The sequence below is a fragment of the Micropterus dolomieu genome, linkage group LG12 (genome assembly GCF_021292245.1).
Source record: "Micropterus dolomieu isolate WLL.071019.BEF.003 ecotype Adirondacks linkage group LG12, ASM2129224v1, whole genome shotgun sequence".
Taxonomy (NCBI): Eukaryota; Metazoa; Chordata; class Actinopteri; order Centrarchiformes; family Centrarchidae; genus Micropterus; species Micropterus dolomieu.
In genome coordinates, this window is record NC_060161.1 from 38,650,372 (window position 1) to 38,657,871 (window position 7,500).

A 7,500-nucleotide genomic window follows, 5' to 3' on the forward strand; every position below is an offset into this window, starting at 1 on the left:
TGCGTGTCTTTCTGGTTGATTTAATCCTTCTGTAGTTTCTTTGCGTGTCTTTCTTGTTGTTTTAGTCAGTCTGCAGTTGTTTTGCCTGTCTTTCTAGTGATTTTTGCGTGTCTTTCTTGTTGTTTTAGTCCCTCTGCAGTTGTTTTGCCTGTCTTTCTAGTTATTTGTGCGTGTCTTTCTGGTTGTTTTAGTCCCTCTGCAGTTGTTTTGCCTGTCTTTCTAGTTATTTTTGCGTGTCTTTCTGGTTGATTTAATCCTTCTGCAGTTGTTTTGCCTGTCTTTCTAGTTATTTTTGCGTGTCTTTCTGGTTGATTTAATCCTTCTGTAGTTTCTTTGCGTGTCTTTCTTGTTGTTTTAGTCAGTCTGCAGTTGTTTTGCCTGTCTTTCTAGTTATTTTTGCGTGTCTTTCTGGTTGTTTTGGTCCCTCTGCAGTTGTTTTGCCTGTCTTTCTAGTTATTTTTGCGTGTCTTTCTGGTTGTTTTATTCCCTCTGTAGCTGTTTGCGTGTCTCTGTGGTCACTGTCTGTCTTTTCAACAAGAAAAAACAGCTTCTTGATCATTTCAACATGAGGCTCTGAGCGGTAGGTCTGTTTAGTAATCCTGCCATGGATGCCACACACACAGCGCAATGCATTCTGGGGCTTGCAGTTCAGCCCTTGTGAGTAAAGAGCAGCTCCTAAAGTGAGCTTAATCAAAATCAGTCTTTAGGTAGGTTAGAGTCTGCACAATAAAGCTACATTTGCACAGATATATATTTACCAAAGAGTTATTGTCTGATAGATGAATCACATTTCTATTCAGGTTCTGCTCCTACATGCTGCATTCCTCAGTCCAACACACACACACACACACAGAAATACCTGAGCCAGTTTAGACCCGCGGATGTCAGGAGGGAGATAAAGAACAAGCGACATGTTAAAACTTGGCTGGTCCACCTCACCGCTGCACACGACTCCTGTGTGAAGTTAAAGTGGTTACACTTCATAGTACTGCCACACTGCTAAAGCATGTACTTATACTGCTAACACATCCAGAATTCATGAAAGGTGTTCACCTGTGACTCATGTAGTTCATTCATTCATAGTGTGTTCAACATTAAATGATTACAAATCTTCCAGCAGGATGAGGATTATGTAACAGACGCAGGAGGAGTCACTCTTGCTGCTGCAGCCCCATACATCGACATGTAGTAGAGAACAGAAATATATACATATGCAAGCAGTAGCAGTTCAAATACTACAATATTACAAAGTAGAAATATTAAGAGCAGTATTATCAGTGGTAGTAGTAGCTGTAGCAGTGGTACAAATGTAGAAGTACAAAATAACCAGTAGTAATAGTTTTAGAAGCAGTAGTAGTAACAGGTGCAGTGTTAGTGGTAGCTAGAGTAGAAGTACAAATGTTACCAGTAATAGTAGTAGTGATAGTTTTAGAACTAGTACTAACATCATCAGAGGAAGTAGTAGTAACAGTTGCAGTAGTAGGAATAGCTGTAGCTCTCGTATCTGTAGATGTAGTAGTTTTACTAGCTGTAGAAACGGTAATATCTAAACTGAAGTATTTGACCCCAGAGGAGGTTTCTGAAGAATTTGAAACATGTAGGACTTTCAGCTGCTGTTGCGCATGTGTGTGGATGAGTGAGTGTGTGCGTGTGTGTGTGTGTGCGCGCGTAAGAGACATAAAAGGTGTGGTGGCTCGACTGACGAGTTTATACAAGCCACCATCCACAGTATGCATACCCTGGGGGAAAACACACACACATAGACACGCCCTTTAATACACACGCACGCACACACACACACATGGCGTGCGTAGCCATGGGGAAACACAGTCACACATCTGCATTAACAGCAGCCACACTTGGCCTCTGTGTTTTTGACGACAGGAAGTGGAAACTCAAACCAAACCTCATTCACACTTTGTTCAGTTCTCAGTTGGACTGTAGTCTGACAAGAACTGGGACAAACTGCAGTCCAGAACCGTTCTACATAAAGGGTCCGGTTCACAACATGTTGGTCACACGTCTGAAAAAAACCACCAGATTCAGTTTTTATCCTAAGCGTCGTTTAATGAAGCGTTTCTCTCCAGTCTGAACGTCACGTTAGCAGAAAGGCTGCGGCACTTCCTCACAGCAGGAACATGAGAGCTGAACCCTGTTACAGAGATATGAGTCACTGCCACACACTTGATATAAAATTTAACAAACACGTAGATGCATCGCTTTTATGTGTGGATGATCTAAAGCTCTACGTTTTAGTTGCCTTCTTTACTGAAATACACTCAGGCTCCGTCCACACTACTGCGTTTTAAAACAGAGACCTTTTGCTATGTTTGTACCTCCATTCCAGACTAAAACGGTGAAAACAAAGACCTAAAATGAAGAAAACGCTGCCGACCCCGTTTTGCGTTTCAAAACTCCAGGTAAAAAACGAAGGACTTTAGAAACGATGACGCAGATGCCCACGCCTGGCTCTCTGATTGGGTCTTAAAAGTCATGCAAAGCAGAAACACGATGCTACTGACAGAGTTTTAGTGTTGGTATTTTAATTAAAATATTTTGTACCATGCAAATGACACTTACAGCCTATAAGTGTGCATGTCGCCGTAATTCCCAGTCTGTTTTCCACCGCCATAGCTGCGTTTAACTCCTGTGTTACAGTAACAGTCCCACATCGTTGTTGGTCCATGCAAAATAAAATCTGGTCTGGTTCTTCTTTTATTCTTTTGCCAAATCTTCTGTAACCACAGAATAGACCATCTGCTTCACGTTTACACCGGCACCCTCAGGGTACGTGAACGGCCAATAGATGTGTGTTTTCAGTCACTTTAATGTAGACGGAGATCATTTCTATGATACGCAGCTAAAACGCTGCTGTGGACTGAGATTGTATTCGTTTTAAAAATAAGACGGAGTAGTGTGGACGGGGCCTTAAACATTTGATCTGAAGATCAGGTGAGGATGCCACTTGATTCAGAGGCACTCTGCTAAGCTACGCTAGTTAGCTTTTAGCTGGACTAGTTAAACTGGTGTGAGAGTCTAATTTATCTGGTTTAACAAGTGAAAGTGTTACTTTCTCTCCTGAAATGAATATAGTCAGAGTTAGTTAGTCTGGTTTGACGGGTCGGGGCTGGTGTGGTGGCTAAAGGGAGACCAGCATCAAGGTGGTCTTAATGTTCTGGCTGATCAAGCTGAGTAAACGAGTGGAGAAACTTGAAATGCTGGTGCTTCCTGCTCCAGGGTCAATGTGGTGAATAAAATGCTGAGGCTTTATTTCAGCCCAGTTTCACTCCTGTGGATGAGACAATGCTCTGCAGCGACCCCGGCTCTCTGTGTGCACGGAGGCTAACGGTTTCCCCCTGCTGCCACTGTTTGTGCTAAGCTAGGCTAAACGTGTCTTGGCCCCCCAACATGGCTGCCGGTCGTAGTCACGTTCCCACAGCGGGCGAACAGTTCAGCTGCCATTTATGGAGCCAGAAGCAGAACGACAGCAGAGGAAGTGCTGAATGTCACACACACACTTCCTCAGCAACTGAACTCGTTTTCTGAGTCAAGTCGAAAGGAGTCGGGCGAGCGAAGAAGAGGAAGTGGTGTCTTTGCTGCAGCTTGAAGGAATGTGAAGTGCGTTTCCTTATAAGGCGAGGCTGAGCGTGAAGCTGTGATAAAAACACGCACACACATGATACTGCATACAAACAGTGTTTGATAATGAGATTCACTCACGCTGTTATCTTTTAATGGGAACCAGAGACTTCACACCACAGAGACGCTGGTTCTTTAAGCGGCCCACACCTACTTCCTGTCACAAACCTCTACTTCCTGTACACAGGACTACGCATGACACACAAACACATTAACACAAACACACACACGTACATCCTCTCTGCACACGTTACCTGCACCTGTACTCAGGCGTCCACAGAGGGCCACGAAACAAGTTCCTGCTTTACCTTCTGAATAATTTCATTCCAAACGTCCGTGTTCCTGGTTTCAGGCCTTAAAGCCTCGTGAACCAGTGTTTGTGTTAAAGGGAAACTCAGAGCTGCAGATATCCTGACATCCACCGCAGAAACACAGGGGCCTACATTTCCCACAGTGCACCTGCACAGGGCTACACAGCCCCTCCAGTGACACGGTCTGATGACTGATAAAGTCTGTCTGACCCCACTTCTAAGGACCCAGTCTCCACCCCGAACCCTGAACCACGAACCCTGAAACCTAGAGCCTAAAGCCTGAATCTGGCACCCAGAACCCTAAACCCTGAAACCCTAAACCCTGAACCCGGAACCATGAACCCTAAAGCCTGAACCCGGAACCATGAACCCTAAAGCCTGAAACCTAGAGCCTAAAGCCTGAATCTGGCACCCAGAACCCTAAACCCTGAAAACCAAAGCCTAAAGCCTGAACCCTAAACCCTGAAACCCTAAAGCCTGAACCCGGAACCATAAGCTGACATCCACCGCAGAAACACAGGGGCCTACATTTCCCACAGTGCACCTGCACAGGGCTACACAGCCCCTCCAGTGACATGGTCTGATGACTGATAAACTCTGTCTGACCCCACTTCTAAGGACCCAGTCTCCACCCCGAACCCTGAACCACGAACCCTGAAACCTAGAGCCTAAAGCCTGAATCTGGCACCCAGAACCCTAAACCCTGAAACCCTAAACCCTGAACCCGGAACCATGAACCCTAAAGCCTGAACCCGGAACCATGAACCCTAAAGCCTGAAACCTAGAGCCTAAAGCCTGAATCTGGCACCCAGAACCCTAAACCCTGAAAACCAAAGCCTAAAGCCTGAACCCTAAACCCTGAAACCCTAAAGCCTGAACCCGGAACCATAAGCTGACATCCACCGCAGAAACACAGGGGCCTACATTTCCCACAGTGCACCTGCACAGGGCTACACAGCCCCTCCAGTGACATGGTCTGATGACTGATAAACTCTGTCTGACCCCACTTCTAAGGACCCAGTCTCCACCCCGAACCCTGAACCACGAACCCTGAAACCTAGAGCCTAAAGCCTGAATCTGGCACCCAGAACCCTAAACCCTGAAACCCTAAACCCTGAACCCGGAACCATGAACCCTAAAGCCTGAACCCGGAACCATGAACCCTAAAGCCTGAAACCTAGAGCCTAAAGCCTGAATCTGGCACCCAGAACCCTAAACCCTGAAAACCAAAGCCTAAAGCCTGAACCCTAAACCCTGAAACCCTAAAGCCTGAACCCGGAACCATAAGCTGACATCCACCGCAGAAACACAGGGGCCTACATTTCCCACAGTGCACCTGCACAGGGCTACACAGCCCCTCCAGTGACATGGTCTGATGACTGATAAACTCTGTCTGACCCCACTTCTAAGGACCCAGTCTCCACCCCGAACCCTGAACCACGAACCCTGAAACCTAGAACCTAAAGCCTGAATCTGGCACCCAGAACCCTAAAGCCTGAACCCTAAACCCTGAAAGCCAAACCCTAAAGCCTGAACCCTAAACCCTGAAACCCTAAAGCCTGAACCTGGAACCCAGAATCCTAAACCCTGACAGACTCAGTTGATGCCACCTGGTAAGTGCTGGAGTACGACTGGCTGTAAGGGCCCGACACGGTTTAATGGGACATTAAATCACGTTACTTTGACACACCTGAAGGTTCAGGACTTTTTATTTCTCTGTGTTTACTTTCTTCAGAGCCGAGAGGTCATTTTAAAATAATCAGTTTAGTCTTTTTAATAAAAAAACACTTACATGTAAAGTTCTTTTTTCTTGTAGCTGCTCCGTCCATGTTTGTTTGTTTACCTTTTTCCAGGCTTCCCCTGGTGACCCGTGTTTAACGTCACAATGCTATGAACTGTGGGTAATTCCCTCAGGCAAAGTCTGCACTCACCTGGAACGAGATTAAGGTTCAGCCAAACTCACTGTCAAGCTCTGCTGCAGGAACACTACATGGCCAAAAGTCTGTGGACGCCTGCGGTTTCAACACAACATTTATTCCTTTAATTATCAGTTCATGGTGTTTTTACATACTAAAAACCCCTGAAGTGCAAATCATCAAACCGAGTACATTTAGAGGTGTTAGTTTCATGTCAGCTTCTCGATGTCCACAGTAACAACAGGCTTTTGTTTTCTGCAGCAGCTCTTTGGTTCACTTATTAATGTGGTATAATAAATTAGGGGTTATTTTTTGGCATCTTAAAATGTGCAAAACAGCAACAAAGCTGCTCCTGAATTAAAAAAACAGAACTCTTTAATGTAGAAATGCAGAGAGTCTAAATACGACCTTAATATATTAATTTAATCTATAAATGATCCTCCTAATGTCCCATTAATAACAACAGTAGAGGTTAATCCTCATTAATGGGTAAGTTAAAGGTAAACACATGTGAGGACATTATCACAGGGACAAAGACTCCTTTGGCCTCTGAGCTGCCCCCTGCTGGACTGACGAAGCTACAACATCTGTATCAAACCGACCAGCTGCTGCTTGACTGCAGGAACCAACGTTTGTTCAACAACAGTAAATATTATTAACTGACTGTCTGAGGGTTTGTTAACATTATTAATAAAGCAGATACTGCTGTCAGCTGTTTTATTACTGGAACATGTTGATTCATCAGCTGATCCTTCTGACGACGTCTGCTGTTTCTCATGTGAAGACGTGTTTCTCTAAATGTTTCATTAAAATAATGGTGAAAGAATGAATCTGTATTTGCGCAGCGTAGCTTAAAGCTTCTTCTTCAGAACTGCAACAGATTATATATTAAACTCTATATAACCATAACTAAACTTAAACAAAGTTTATCAAAGCTGAGAGAACTCTTTGTGGTTGTAGAAAAAGTATCATATATTTGTTTTTCGGCACCTCTGAAGAGTTGTTTTCTGGTTTATTTGCTCTTAGACTTTGTGTTCATTAATATTCAGAGCTCCTAAAACACCTGACACTCCTCATTAACAACCCAGACAGACGAGATCTAAAGGCGCGCAGGAAAAAACAGACATTTCCTGAAAAAAGTCAAAATATAACAACATTTCTTAATAAATTTTAATTATGAGTAAAAGATGTACTAACAGAATAAGGTTACTATATTTCAAATTAAAGTAAATAAAATTAAATAAAAAATATTTTGGAAATATATATAAACATAAATATACAAACAGGAGATTCCCAGAATAAGGTTAAAATATAAAACTATATAATTTGTTATTGATTTTGAGATAAATAAGAATTACAATAATTTAGGAAAAATCCTAATATGGATTTTTAGTTTTATATTTTTGAAGCACAAAATCATATTTTGAGAAAACAAAATATAATAATTGAAAGTAAATAAGTAAAAAACTAATTTGGAAATTAATATAACAGATTTCCATAGCAAGGTTTAAATATAACATTTCTTTAGATTTTGAGAAAAAAAGTTATAAAAATTATAATTATAATAAAGAAAAAAGTAATTCTTATTGAAAATTATTGAAAATAAAGCAAATAATGATAGTAAATAAATAAAT

General features: G+C 42.7%; 4 protein-coding genes across 5 annotated transcripts in view; 1 reads left to right on the top strand and 3 right to left on the bottom strand.

Moving 5' to 3' along the window:
- The window catches only part of LOC123980185 (zinc finger protein 260-like), a 672,464-nt gene that overhangs the window by 425,021 nt on the left and 239,943 nt on the right, over positions 1-7,500 (bottom strand). The gene's annotated exons all lie outside the window — the stretch shown is intronic.
- Positions 1-7,500, bottom strand: part of LOC123980191 (butyrophilin-like protein 2) — a 470,636-nt gene that overhangs the window by 272,071 nt on the left and 191,065 nt on the right. The window lies entirely within an intron of this gene.
- The window catches only part of LOC123980179 (zinc finger protein 271-like), a 342,908-nt gene that overhangs the window by 39,858 nt on the left and 295,550 nt on the right, over positions 1-7,500 (top strand). The gene's annotated exons all lie outside the window — the stretch shown is intronic.
- Positions 1-7,500, bottom strand: part of slc25a11 (solute carrier family 25 member 11) — a 27,854-nt gene that overhangs the window by 4,068 nt on the left and 16,286 nt on the right. The gene's annotated exons all lie outside the window — the stretch shown is intronic.